The following is a 15,793-nucleotide window of genomic DNA, read 5'->3' as shown; positions in this document are numbered from 1 at the left end:
CCTACTAAATGGTTACCAATTTTAATAGCGCTAGCTGTGAGTTTTGGACTCTTTGCATTAGTTGATATGACAAAACAAACGTACTCAGTTTCCAATTGAAGGGACTTTTATCTTAGACAAATTTGGAGTACTCTGTCATGTCTAAACAGAACAAAAAGGGAACATTACTTAAAAGAAGTGGGGAACATTTGCCACATGATTAGAAGAGGCGATTGCACAACATAGCGACTGTTAGATTAAAGGAAGTTAACAATAGAATGTGACGACAGTGTGGCAAGTCACACATAGGGGACGGTCCAGAGGACATGTTTATTTCAGGTGGTTTATTAAAAAACGGAAAGAAAACCTTCTCTAATCCCTAACACCATGATGGATTCCCTATGCTAGAAAACAATAAATGGGTGCTTGTCAGGATGTCTCACAAATAAACTCTGTTCGCTGTCCAAATTCATGCTAACCTACTGTCTGCCCTACCACAATGAAAAGAAAGAAAAAAATGATCTGTTTTCATATTCTCGATCCATCGTGGGTTATGGCCATGCTCAGCCCTGCTTGGTTTGTTGCTTCTCTCACCCCTTCCTGGGGTATTTGGGTTGTTAGTGCCATCGGGGGTACAAGCCTTAACAGCCCTTTTTGTGTAGTTGCTTCTTTCACCCACCCGCCGCTACCCAGGTAGTTAGTATCGGTCTGCTCAGCCCTGTTTGTGAGGTTACTTCTCCCACCCCCTCGTGCAGTATTCAGCTTCTCAGCCCTGTGTGGAGTTTGGCTTCTTTAGCCCAGCTTGGTCTGTTGCTTCTCTAAACCTCCTTGCGATATTCTGCTTCTCAGCCCTACGTGGGCTTTGGACTTGCTTAGCCTGACTTGGTCTGTTGTTTCTATCATCCCCTCTTAGGGTATTCAGGTCATAAGCCACATGTGGGATATGGACCCCCGCATCCCTTTGGGTTTCTCAGTTCTCTCCCCCCTGATGGGGTTCTTAGTCCACCATGGGCTCGGTTGTGGCCTCACCATCCTGCAGCAGCTCCTCACCTGCTGTCGTTTACTTCTGTACAGCAGTGCTGCTCTGGAGTGGAGGTGGTTTCTCTGGCTCATGCGGATACACGTCCTTGACTTTGCTATGGCCTGCGCGATTTGCTGTTCTGCATTGTTTCTCCCTTCTCTTGGCTTTGGCGTTGGCAGAACAAGACGCTGGTACATCCAGTTTCCTTTCGATCTTCTTTCTTCCTCAGCAGTCCCTGGCTTGGCAACGTTTCAGCCTTCAATGAAGCAGCAGCACTCTGTGGGCTGCATTAGGTCGCCACCCACAATGCAAATTGTGTGGCTTTCAGCTCCACCTGTGAGGGAGCGATTCGCTCCTCTGATGATCTGTGGACGTGAGCATTTCTCACTCTCTGGCTGAATCTCTCCTTCTCAGTTGGCATCTGGCTGTATTTATGTTCCTGCAAGAAACAAAGATTAGGTGAAAACCCAATAATACAGCCGCTCTCTGGAATCCCATACTGGGTTTTATATTAGTTGTAATGTAAATTAGTTGTATTGTAAAACCCAGTATGGGATTCCAGAGAGCGGCTGTATTATTGGGTTTTCACCTAATCTTTGTTTCTTGCTGTATTTTTTGGGTTTGGGTGTCTCCAGGCCTTTTTCAGCCAGCTCCTGCATAGAGGATCTAACTTCCTAACAAAGGATCTAACTTCCTAACAAAGACTTATCACACTAGAAACTTTTGATAACGCCAGAAGGATTCGATACTCCTGTGGTGCCCACTCAAATTTGCTTCCTGTATTTATGTTCCTCCCTGGAATGGAAGGGGAGACTCCATTGTCCCTGGTCTTCCTCATGAGGCAGAGACAAATATAGGTCAGAAACCAAGCCATCCACTTTAAAGGGGCCCTGTACCTGATTATCATCTTTATTCCATATAACCACACACTTTGGAGAGTGTGAAGTGAATGGAGCAGGGATGGAATCCTTACTTGCATATTCCTTGCTCCCCGAGGGGAGGTCACCACTAGTGGGATTTATTGATCTATTTATATGCAGAGAGGAACAATGCTCTCACAAAAAACTTACTATAGATAAGAAAGCAGAATTGACAGGAAGCAGTGAGCTTCTTACAATGGGGTGTGTTCGAGTGACATTGTGACAAGGTTGTGGAGGGTAGCAAATGGAAGACAATACATGGGTGGACATACATAGATTAAGGACAACCAACATCTGACATTTTTAAGAGCAGGTAGGCGTCTCAGCCAGCTCTGTTAGGAATGTGACCATGATGGATGAAGTGCTAAATTGGAGGCAGAGAGGGCGAGGCACAGTGGCAAGTTAGAGGTGCAGGGAAAATGTTCGCTAGGAGGTAGATGAGAGGTAGTTCAATCGGGTAACTCATAGGCGAGTAGATAGGGTTTTATTTTGTTATTTAACAAATCTGTGTGGACTGTTTCTCGGATGTGGTTGGGAAGAGAATTCCATGCAAGTAGAACAAGAAGAGAGAAAGGGCAGAAGCGAGAGGAAGCACAGGGAGGGTGAGATGCCACAAGTGTAGTTGAGGAGGCATAGCAGAAATTACGAGAAAGCTTGTAGAGTTGGAAAGAGGATAGATACAATGGTGCTTTACTGTGTATAGATTTGTGAACCAGGAGAAGACATTTAAATCTGTCCCTGTTTTGCATAGTCAGCCATCCAGCCTGATGACACTTTGAGGAAGTAGGTGTGAAGTAAGGGAGTTCAAAGAGAGTCTTGGTAGCAAAGTTAATTATCTTGTTAAGAGGACAGAAAGTGTAGTTGGGAGACCAAAGAGGATGCTGGCACAGTAATCGACTTTAGAGAAGACAACAGTGGTTATGAGATGCTTGGTTTTGTTGAAGGAGGGGCCTGATTTTCATAATATTTAGGAGGTTGAGATGAGCCGCCATTGCAGTTTTGGAGATGAAAGTAGAGAAGGTATGAGAAGGGTCATAGATGCTGCAGAGGTTTTGAGCTGAACAAGTGTCAGGTGGGATTCCGCTCCCCCTGACCTTTAGAGAGGGTATTGCGCAACATGCTCACCACCCTAGTGCCAAAGGAGGTGGCTACCCTTTGGGGAGAAGGGATACATTCTCTGGATTCATCACAACAGATAAAGTCATTAAGATCAAGGGGGCATCAGAGAAAAGCATGCACCATTGAACTAAGATAATAGAAGAGAAAGCCGAAACAGAACAGGAAGAACAGAAAAGTGAATATGCCTAGGAGATTGTTGAGTTTTTTATTAGCATGCAAGCAGCCATGAGGGCATGACAGAGACAACCTCAACAGGAAGAGGTGCTGGAAGATGCCCAATTACAAGTACCTCAGTTAGTTGAACCCTCTGTGGCTGAACAACCTAGTCCGAGCGACCAGGGAGCCTTGGTGGGTGGAAGGGGGGGTGAGCACATGCAGATTGATGCACCTTCCCCCTACATTCTGTTAATGAGGGGAGTGACAGTGTATGGTAGAGACCCTTGAGTCCTCCAAGCGCCTCTTATACAAGTACCGGCAGTAATGAAGAGTAAGGGCAACAACAGCCGAACCTCATTGACATACATGTTCCATGGATACCAGGTGATTTGCAAAGCTTGGCAAAGGAATTCCCAAGCACTAGTGTGCATTGTGTGGGGCTGCAGATGCGTCTCTGCAGATGGGTCTCCAATGCTAGACCCTTCCCGGGCAGATATGAATCAGGTCATGAGGGTGGTCATGCAGCCCAAGGTAAGACAAAGACTTGTGGAATAAGCCAATTGGCCAGCCAATTGGCCAGCTTTGGGTCCAGGAACAGGGAGACCGTTGGTCCAAACTAGGGGGATAATAGTTACCTCAATCCATGAAATATGCAATTGGAAAATGTATTAGGCGATAATAGGGAACTGTAAGCATAATAAGGGAGACTCTCTGCCAGACTATTTAGATAGGTTGAAAGTGTATTCGCACAGCAGTCATGTAATACCAAACGGATGATGCAGCTGAGGAAGCTATAGCTAATAATTTTGTCACCAGGCTGTTACCTAAGGTACATAAGAAACTCAAAAATGTATGCATTGGGTGGCACACTAAACCTTTTGCAGAATCGGTGGTGGTTGCAAACCACTGCATTGCTTGGCAGGAGCAAAAGAAGGACATTTTTGAGAATAAACTGATGACTTTACAGATTCAAGCTTACAGGGACAGGGACAGATGCAGTGCAGGTACAGATGCATAATGTGAAGGTGCTCGCCCAAAGGGGAGGAGGCAGACCCCAGAATAGGGGTCGAGGTGGTCCTCTCATGGGGCAAACCATACAAGGAGGCAAGTGAGTGCTTAACCCGGGCAGCCAACCCAGCCGAGACAAAGGGACAGTGAAAGCTGTTGGCATATCTAACACTCTAATCATACATCCAGTCACTGAGCCCCTCACCATCATCCTAAGGTCCATTACGGCACTGCATGCATTTCCTTTGAGCCCTAATGCAACAGTAAATTTGGTAAGTGGAGATGTTCTATGCAAAGCCAGGTGCACTATATACTGCACACCAGATGGAGTGTCTTTGAGTGTGCCTTCTGCCAATACCGAGGCAGTTCTGGCTGGAGAATTGGGGGACTTGGTGAAAGGGAAGGAGGGATTGTCTGATGACTTACAGGCATTGATTGACACCTAACCTGTTTCTTTATGGTCCACACATAATAATGCATTTGGGTACACCCACATGAACCTGTTAGGATTACAATAGATACATTTAAACGAGTTTACCTAATGCTCTTCAATGCCCCTTGAAGCCTGAGGCTGAGTTAGGTATCAGTGCTGTCATTAAATAACTTCTGAATCAATTGATCATTGGCTCTTTTAGTAGCCTGTGTTACACTCCTATACTGCTGTGAAAAGCCGAGGATGTCCACTTACCATTATGTTCAAGATCTTAGAGCTGTAAATGAAGCAGTGGTCCCCTCTATCGCAGTGGTGCCAAACCCTGCTACTATCCTCTCATGTATCACCTCTCCCCAAAATCCCACCCATTTCACGGTAGTAGATCTTTGTTTGGTGGTAATGTATGGCCCCATACATCAGGATAGTCAGTACCTGTTTGTATTCTTTGCACAAAAAAGTTGAGTACACCTGGACAAGATTACCCCAAGGGTATACAAAGTACCCCACCCTCTTCTCATAACAACCAAAAATAGATCTGTATGATATAAGGTTATCTGTAAACTATATTGATTCAGTACGTAGATGACTTATTGAAAGTATCACCGTCTTATGAAACTTTAAAGCAAGATACAGAGGTGCTCCTGTCTGCTCTGGCTGAGAAAGGGCATATAGCATCTAAGAAGAAGTTACAACTTTGCACACCAAGAGTCCATTACCTGGGACATGACATTTTAAAAGGCTACCAATTGATATTCCCCCCTCATAAAGGGGCTGTGCATAAGATTCCAAAGCCTTAGACCGACACAAAGATGGAAGCATTTTTGGGTGTAGTCGGTTACTGCCGAAAATTGATTCTAGGTTATGCTGAAATAGTCAAACCCCTTCAACAGTACACTTGAGTCCACAAAGTGGAGCCCTTAAAATAGACTTGGGAGACAGAAGAAGCCTTCACGAGAATAAAGGCATGTTTGGTTGAACCTCCTGCTCTGGGACGTCCAGATTACAAAAAAGATTTACTCTGTATTGTCTTGAAAAAGATAGATTTGTATTGGCTGTTCCTACACAGAAACAGCTAAAAGCTGTATCCAATGATTTGCATTTGACTGAAGATAAACGTTTTGAGTATGTGAAGTCCTTAACCTCCTCTGCCAGTCTTGCCCATGACAACTTGTCCTTGGCCATTCCTTACAACCTAGAGATCAAGTACGAATAAAGGTCCATCAGCAAAAATCTGCTTTGGTCCGAATGTTGGAGAGGCTCCGTTCATGTCCTGCAGACATCAAATTCATCAGTCAAGCACCAGGGGCACAAACATGGGTGCATGTTATGGACTGCATGAGGGAGGTAGTCTCGGCAGACTGAAGTATCAAATATTTTCATTCTGTCTTCTTGCTCTACTATATTATATCCTGGTTTTCAGTGTATGTAACATGTCTACTTTAGAGCCTGTGAAAAAATATAATCTTACTAATATAGCTACTACTTCTGAGATCGAGAGCTGCCCTTATACCGCAAGCAATAGATAATCTACTGGTAGAGCGGTAATTTTGCATATTCAGGAGATTGGCAATGTGAGATTGGTTTATTACTAGGATTCATCCCAAAGTTGGCCATGCGTCCCCCTGGAGTTATTCCTTATTGTAGGGAAGACTCTCCCCAATTGGATGAGCAGTGAGGATTACCCCCAGGCTCTAAATGCAGATGCTCAGACCTCAGCAGAAAGACCTACTTTTGAAACCCTTGTTAAAACTGAATTTGTAGCTGCTAGATCAACACAAATACCTGAAGTGTTTGAAATGTAAAAAGAACCATTGCAATTCATTATTCTTATTTTGTTCTTTATACCAGGTGAAGAAACAAAGTGGCCTTGAAAACTTTCTGTTGGCACCATGGTGATGACAAGGAGGAAGACACAAAGTGGTAACGATAGCTTGGCCGCTAATGCAGTAAATTTCCCTCTGGGGATACCCAAACTAATTGTATTGGGAAAGTGCAGTGTAGAGGATTCGACTAAGTTGTTGGGAAAGAGGTCCCATAATATTATATTGTTATCTCATGACCATTTTGGATTTTATACTCGGATGTCAAAACTATGTTCAAATTCATCCAATACTTTGTCATTTGACTTAGGACTTAGATAATAGGAAGTGTACGATGATCCAGCACTTAGGGCCTGATCACGAGTTGGGTGGTAGCAGTTAAATGCGGCGGTAATGCTAATACCATCGCATTTAAGGGCTGGCCTGATCACAAGGTGGGCGCTAAATGGGCGGTGTTACCTCCAGGTTTCTGCTTGAGGTGAAAATCTCATTTAGCGTCCGTTTTCCGTGCAATTACTGCTGGCGGTATTAGCATGTGGTAATTGTGCCAAAAATGCCCCATTGGGTCCAATGGACCAAATGGGGAATGGTGATTTCACGTTATCGCCCAACACGTCATCCTGCGCTAAAAGCCCTGGATCAGGTGGCGCTAACGCAATTAAGGTTGGGCAGTATTCCTGCAGTATCACCACCGGGATACAGCCCAACTCGTGATCAGGCCCTTAGTGTCTGCCACAGTTAATATTATGGAGTTTATGAAAAATAATCAGAAGAGTGATCAGTCTCTTTAGTACAACACTGATACTTACATAGATAGGTCTGGTTAGAGGAATCTTGTTTTGAATGCCACGTTCGCGACTATAATGTTTACGGTGCATCTATCTGTCTATCTGGTCTCTAAACAGTTTCCAAACTGTTCTGAGTTGGATACAATTACTGTAAGGAAGGCATAGTATCAACAGTAAGACAGACACAAGTGACCACAGTTCAAGGGTGTTTATTGAACTTCAACAAGGGTATGATAAACGCCTATCTAATCCCAAATCTACAGATGGGAGCAAGCTGCGACCATCAAATAAAAATATTGCAGTCCTAGTGGTGTCTTGTCAAAATAAAAACGATTGCTAATCCTTACCGCTAAATACAAATAGTCCTGTGTAGTGTTTATGAAAAAGAAAGAAGTGTTTACAAAAATGATATATCAGGATGTTCAGGCCATTGGCCTCCCTTCCCCAGGTTTTCAGCACGGGACAAGGTGGTTCACTCAAGCATAGCACAATCACTGGCTTCTTCGGCACGAGGATACAGTTATCACTTAGCATCAGGGCCTTCTGTGCCCAAGTCTCTTTACTTATCAAAGTCTCTTGATTCAAAGGGCCTGATGTACCAAAACAAATGAAAATGTATTTTCCTCTTACAAGTACTCAATTCAGGTGATTCACTCTTCACCCCGGATCCCCCTCAGCCAGGCTCAGATCCCTTTAATACAGCAATCGTTACTTTGGATCCCGGTCTTCTGGGCTCAGAACCCCTTTTACAATGTTCATTGAATATTCTTTCCCGGGTGACTTCGTTATCCATTCTTTGATTTCATATGACCTTCCTTGTTTGTCTACTACTTGGGGTTGGGGTCGAGGGGAGTTTTGTAATCTTTTCGTTCCTCACCTTGATGTACCGAGTGAAAGTGTTTGGCTGCATCCGAGTGATTTTGGGCAGTCTCAATGACCATGGCTAGGGTAGGTCGATTTAATTGTAATACTGCCTTTTGCAAGAAAGGGTGTAAAGAATTGGTGAATTGTTGTAAAGTAATCATTTCTACCAACTCTTCCATTGTTTTGTTATTAATCCACAGAGCAATGGTATTTTCAACACGTTCACCCATTTCAAGGGGGATTTCTCCAGGATTTAATGTAATGCCCCTTAATTTTTGCCGATAGAAGTTACAAGTTTGGCCTACTTTTTTCAATAGTCCTTCTTTTATAGATGTAAATGTGGCTCCCTGGGCAAGATGAAGTAGTTGGTAGGTGGTCTGTAGCTCACCTTTTAACAGGGGCACTAAGTAACATTGCTTTAGATTTTCTTCCAATCCTAACTGCTCGGCTATTAGTTCAAAATTCAGAAAGAAGTTCCCTAGGTCTTCTCCTTCTATGTGTGGTTGAAGTATCCCCTGTGGTAATAGGGGTCTGGTCTGTAACTCAATCAATTCCGACACATTTTCTAGAAGCCTAGCTTCAGCCTGAATTTGATGGGTAGCCAACTGGGCCATGACAGCTAAATCTACCATTTCTTCCGGTGGGTTAAGAGTTCCTTCCATGTTTTTTCCTGAATTGGAAAAGAAACAGGTCTCGACTCCTTCGGATAAGGTTTCGAAGTTGTCTGACCCTTCCGAGTCCGATTCTACCAAAGGAAATTACTTAAATAGATTGGTCTCTAACCCTGATGGACCCGGGGCTGTCGGTAACTGGGTACCAAAAAGAAAAGTTTGGGGGCGAGTGAGGGGTTTAGGGCACTAGGTCTAATAAAAGTATAGGCTGGCCGGGTTTTTAATATTCTTTCCTACTGCTGGATATTATAATGAAAGAGTAGGAGTGTGTCTAATAAGACTTGGGTTTTGAAAAACAAGTCTTGTTGACCACTTGGGATGTGCAGTTGAGAGACCAAAACCTCTTTAAGAGTGGATACACAGCCAGAGTCAAGGAGTTCAATGATTCTATTTTCCCCTTCTGGTGGTACAACAATTATTAGCATGGATTCTCAATTTTGATCAATTCAGTCATATCCCAGACCTGACACCACATATAAGGAAGGCATTGTATCAACAGTAAAACAGGCACAAGTGACCACAGTTCAAGGGTGTTACAAGTACTCAATTCAGGCGATTCACTCTTCACCCTGGATCCCCCTCAGCCGGGCTCAGATCTCTTTAATACAGCAATCATTACTTTGGATCCCCCTCTTCTGGGCTCAGATTCCCTTTTACAGTGTTCATCAAATATTCTTTCTCGGGTGACTAACGGTTCACCCTGGATCCCCCTCAGTCGGGCTCAGATCCTTCCTCTTACATGATTAGTCTCCTTCTGCTGCCAATTTCAGTCAGTATCAACTATCGAAGACTTTTAAATGTGCAGAGGGTTTAGATTGACCAGTTGCAGGACCACTTCGATTTCACAATTCCTATTTACCTTTGCCACCTCTCGGTTGGATACTTAACAGAGACCTTCGAATGAGCACCCATGTGGCTCCAGACCACTCCGTTTACGGTGTCAGTCGTGGTTTAAAAAGTTCAGTCACTCATCTGCTGTTTAATTATTCATGTCGCTCATCACGTATGCTTCACACACTGTTCTCTTCAGATTTCTCAATACAGTGTTGCTGCTTGCAGCCTTGGCTCTAATAAAGACCGGTCTGGTATCAGTCTCTTCGACTCACCGACTGTGCTTACTTTACTGTTGTTGCTTTGTTGTGGGAGCCAAGGACAGTACCACGGTGGCAAACGCTCCTCCCCACCTTGGTTATCAACGGGGAGAGCCTTGGGTACCTCCGACACACAATGCAGGTTTCTTCAGCTTTAGTACCAGGTCTTAAGTTTCTTATTCTCGAAGGCTCATGAAAGTAACAGTCTTTCTCTGGAAAGGTCAAGGGCACTTCCCTCCTTGCAACCCTCTCTGGTCTTGCCGTCTTTGGTCTCTTATTAAACTGCCATCTTGGAACAGCTGCTCCCTCGTGTGCTTTGCCTTGCTCAGAGTGTGGTTTCGTGCTCCGCCTTTTATTTGTGTGGGGAAGTGTGATGGAAGTCAGGTGTGTGCAATGATTAGTATTTGCCTGACTCTGCCTGACCATTGTGTTGGGACATGTCAGGTATATGGCTCTGTGTTAGTCAGTTTTCTCTGGCAGTGAGCTGTCCGTGAGAAAGTGTTCATGTCGGGAAAGGGGTGGGGGGATTGTGTTCCTAAGTATCCTACCCAGTAGGATGGGGAAAAGGTGTTACATGGAAGGGATACTGCGTCTTGCCATCCGGTGACCCACTTCCACTCCCCAAAGACCCCTCATCCAGGTGATCCTCCTGCACTGGTGCACCCCAAGGAACTGGTTCCAAAAGCGATGGGCGTGTCCTGGCCACCTGGATGACAGATCCCCGGTGACTAGCGGGTGAGACACCTTCAGGTTTCTCACATTACCTAAAGCAGCAGAGTAAGGATTTATACGGAGGACAACAGAAAAGGGAAGTAGCAGATCAGATTTTGGATAGGGCAAACACTGCAGTTGTAGTTTGTGCTATCTATAAGGGGCAAAGTTTAGAAGGCCGTCTAGGCCATTTGGAAGAGGTCACTGTGCTTATCTCTGGGGCAGAACTCTCGAATACTAACACCAATATTGGGGAACTGAACGTCACAGGGAAGCTCAGCAAATTAAATAGTGACACCCTGCAGCAGCTGGTGACAAGTGTGATGACTGCTGTAAGAGAGCTGCAGTGGGACATGGCTTGGGAAGAGGTGCAAGATTTACTAATGCCGACATGTTCAGCATCAGAGAAGACATTCAACATACCAGCTGGCCAAGAATCCTGGGAAATTATTCTGTGGTACTTTAGTACCTGTGACCCTGCTGGAGAAACTTCGGGCAATATAGTGGATCATTGTGTGAGCTGAAAAATTGCACCTTCACAGCCAAGGGGCTAGTCAAAAGCATCTGGGCCCCCACCAGCAAGATCGTGCCTGGTTTGTGGGAAGGATGCAATTGTGATTGGGTCACACAAAGAGAAGTGTAAGAAGTTAGACCATCTGCTGATTCGGCCAGACACCATACATCTACCACAGGGGAAAACCCCCGATTTGTGGTTTGGAATTGGCTCAACCTGGGAACTATGGCTCATGCCGGCACCCTGGTGCCTTAATATGTTATAGAGACAAGTGTTCATAGTGGGGAACTGAATATGGTGGGAGGAGGAAAGCCTCTGGCTTGACACTAACAGGTAGACAGTGGGAAAGATAAGTGTAAAGAATTGACTTCAGTGCCCAAGACAGAATTACATATTGTAGTGCACACAGAAGTCGGACTGTTTAACATGTTTTGTCTAGCTGTGGAAAAGAAGCACGTGAAGATACGTGTAGAGTTTTCTAAAGAAAACTAAGTTGTTACCTAGAAGGTTCGAGAATTTGGCGAATTTAATACCAGAAATCAAGAAGATTACTGATATACAGATGAGCTTGCAGGTGTTGTAGGTAGTATTTAATGAGCAGAAGAAAGTCGTTTGAAGAAGCGCATCATACGGCCACTCTCTGTCTAACCAAGCCAATACTTCTATCAATGTGTGGTTAACAATGTTTTTCTTCCTTTTTGTAGGCATCGTCTCCTGCTTTCGTAGATGTTATAACAGAAAAGGATCTGTGAGGGAGGCATGGTATAACAAGTAGACACTGACACAAGAGCTGTAAGTTTCAAAACCTTTATTGATGGTTTAAAAGGGTTGGACAACTCCTATCTTGCTCTATAACTAAGATGGGAGTATTCACGACCATCAAACAAAAGGAAAATACAGTCCTAGTCAGTCTTTAGTCAAAAAAAAATCAGTGTTCAAAAGAAATGTCAGCATTGCTGAGTAAACCCCTTTCCCCATTTTTTGTAGCACGGGGTAAGGTGGTACACTTGGACCTTGAGACACTCTCTGGCTTCGGACACAAGGATGCAGTTTGTTTTATGGACCAGGGCCCACTTGGCCTTCCACAAAAAGTCACTAGATTATCTTCTGGGCCTCTCGGCTTTCTCTCAATCCAGCCCATGTCACCTCTTACCTTGTAATACAATTCAACAAAAGTTTGTTTCCTTCTGGTTACCACGATTCAGTTACAGGATTCCCTGCACTGGGCTCAAACTTTTCAATCACAATTTGTGGGGGCACCCTTCCCCAAGCTTCAATCACACCTTCATAGGCTCCCCTCTGTCGGGCTAAAGCCTCGGTTCACTTTCCTTCCACTGTCGAAGACTTTCGAAACTGCAACGCTTTTGATCTTACCTCGGCATGACCATTTTGACCTTCTTTCTTCAAACGTCACCAAGGCCTCTTGGTAAGTGTAGTTTTGAGCACAGTATTTATTTCAAAGTTCAAAGATTTCTCTCACAACCAAGATTCCCTCTGCCGGGATCAAACCTAACAGTTCAAAGACATCTCTCACATCTAGGTTTCCCTCAGTTGGGATCAAACCTAACAGTTCAAATCTTGCATCTGAGTTTCTTTCTCTTCCTGCCGCTTCCACAGCATCAGACATTTCACAGAGACTTTTAACTGGGCAATCTTCATTCGCCAGACCACTCTGTTTATCTACAGTTCTTTACAATGCATTGCTTTCCCTCACGTCTTATCCACACATGCGCAACCTTCATTCGTCGGATACTGTTGTCATCAAGTTTCATTTAACACAGACCGGAATTTCATTGCTTTCATTAACTCACCGGCTGTGTTAATTCATTTTCGTCTTTCGCAGCTTTGATCCTGAAGTCAAGGCTAATACCACAGCTGCTGCTGCACCTTCCCCACTCTGCCATTCACCCGGGAGGGTGGCTGGTATCCTTGAAACACAAAAGAGGTTTGTCTCTTCTCTTTGACTGGGCTTCCTTGTGCAACCTTCAAGGCCCTTTGGAGGTAACGATCTCTCGCTGGGGTGTCCAAGGTTTCTCCTTACCTCAGTTACGTCCCTCGGCCAGTCGTTCTGCTCCGCCTCATTCACTGTCGCCCTGGAAAACTGCTCCTTCTCATGCATCACCTCGCTCAGAGTGTGTCTCAGTGTTCCACCTTTTAACCATGTGGGGAGAGCTAATAGGACCCAGGTGTATGTAATTAAGATCAAGTGCCTGACTCTGCCTGATCTTATTAGCGGGACATGTCCAATGTATTGCATGGGTCGTACTCCTTTCAGCTTCCGACCTCCTCTTCCTCGGCTCAGTGTTTGTGTAGGAAAGGGCCATGGGATCTGGGAGGTTGGAATATCCTATAAAATAGGATGGGACAGGGGTATTTGGAAAGGGGGGATATCATGTTTCACCACCGGGCGTTCCTCACCCACTGCTTGAGGACCCCTCACCCAGGTGATCCGCCCGCACTTATCCACCCCAGGGTCTGGATCCAAAGGCGATGGCCGTGCCCTTGCCACCTGACTAAGGGATCCCCGCGGTCTAGGCAGTGAAACACCTTTTGGTTTGTCACAGATCCATAATAATAATACAGCGCCCCCCAGGTCAGCTCCTCTTGGCTCCCCTCTGACATGTTTGCCCTCTTGACACTCCTGGAAGTACATAAGGAAGCGCATGCTTTGCAGGGTTCCATGTAATAATGTCGCCACAAAAATCTCGGCATGCAAAAATATCGCCGAAAAATGCCCGTTTTCTGTGGCAACATTATTGCATGGAACATGCGGGGGACACCCCCGCAACCCCCAAACTTTTGGTCACCCATATAATATCGCTGCAACCTTTTCCTGGCGATATTATTTACGGCGACCATATATATGGGGATAATATTACCTGATACCGCTTTGCAGCACGAGTTGGACACAATAATAAGAAAATGAAGTAAAAAAGGCGCATAGTAAAGTTTATGCCCCATTAGAATATAGAAGGAAATAAAGGCTGAAAATTTGTGACACTTCCTAAAAAATAAAAAAACACATACGCTGTGGGGAAAATGGTAAAATGGGAGCCCATGATGAGTAAGAATGAAATTGAAATGTCAATGCGTTTGCAATAACAGTACAATCTGGAATTTGCAGTCTCTCTGGCCCCTTGGTAGGGGAGGGAAGGGGAATTTCCTGACAAAGCTGTGTGCAACACGTAAATGAGGGAACCAGAAATAAACAGCCATACTTTATTTACCTAGATTTTAGGGGCTGAGCTTCCAAGGTTATGGGGGTACTGTCATGGATTATCATATGCGTAATATAAGAGCTATCCCACAGAGGGGGTCTCCTGGAACCTGGCAAGGTATTGTAATGATTACAAATCATAAAGTAGAATTTGGATTTGGAAAGACCATAACAGCTGCTTGGTTGTCAAGCGGCTCTTGTCAACTCCCTATGGAACATTGTCTGGGATTCTTTGTTTCAGCCAACCGTCTAGCTGATTACACCTTTCTAGCCCTTTGGTTTGTTTCTACACTTTTTAGCCTGTTTGCTCTGACCGGGTTGCCTTGGCACCTGTCACCATACACTCTTTTTTTCCCCTCTTTTTTTGTATCACTCCCTCTCACCTCCTACAAGAGCTTTGTGGGATGGGTCCTTTGTCATCCCCCACCTTTGTATTACTGCGTAACCACCATGATTGCTAAACACATGTGATGAATGGCTAGGCTCCTGTCTATAGGTTCTTCTGAGAGAAGGATGTTTCCTTATTTGTTCGCTTGTGGCCAGCAACTGAGCCCTCTTTTATCTGAGGTGAAGGTGTTGGGGACGAAACCCGGGACACTGCCTTCCTGTTGGCACGCACCTGATCTTTGTTCTTTTGTTCCTTTTTTCAGCAAGGTTTATGTTGTTTTGGTTAATATGCCAAGTGAGCACTCTGTTGAAGGCAGCTACGCTTTGCTGCACCGTGTCCCTTTTGATGGTTTCACTCCTGGTGGGATCAGCAGTGTGACATGCTGAATGGAAGTGACGCGTGAAGGCCCAGCTCCCTCTCCACCATTGTCAGACTTTTCCATGTCGAACCCAAGTAGGCCCAGCGTGGTGCGCAGCATTGAAGGAGCATGCGTGCGGAAAGGAACATACATGACACCAGAGAGGCATCAAGAAGACTCTGCCCATAACACAGATAGGTCTCTTAATTCTTTGGACAAGGTGGCTTGTATGCCACTGTGATGGGGGACATCCCTTTGCCCTAGTTACAGGGAATCCCATGTCAGAACAGACACAAAGTTCCAAAACGAGAAATGATTTCAGGTGCGATGAAGCGCAACCAAACCGTAGTCCTCACGTTCCGTTGGGGCATTGAAAATGACAGGCGGTAGCACTCAGCACACTTTTTAAATCTATTGCTGCTGTTGAAGTAAGGGCCCATATCTTATTAGAGTTTGTCCACGGTTTGATTCTGTATGAATGCTTCGCCTATGTTGTGGTAAACTTCTTGCTCGCTACTGCGTTCATACAAAAAGAGTTTACTAGCCCCCTAAATAACACCCATTGATGTTACTTATGTAGTGGTTATAGAAATGGCGGTTGGACTGCTTGTGGTACCTACTTTTGGGCATAGTTGAAAAACACTCACAGAAAGATGCAATATTCTGGTATTAATTATTAGAAGAATACAAACTAAGGGGGTCATTCAGAGTTGGGTGTATTTTGTAATACAGCTG

The sequence above is a fragment of the Ambystoma mexicanum genome, chromosome 3p (genome assembly GCF_040938575.1).
Source record: "Ambystoma mexicanum isolate Mex_15411 chromosome 3p, UKY_AmexF1_1, whole genome shotgun sequence".
Classification (NCBI taxonomy): domain Eukaryota; kingdom Metazoa; phylum Chordata; class Amphibia; order Caudata; family Ambystomatidae; genus Ambystoma; species Ambystoma mexicanum.
The sequence above is the reverse complement of the archived record's forward strand: the minus strand, read 5'-3'. Positions refer to the sequence as shown.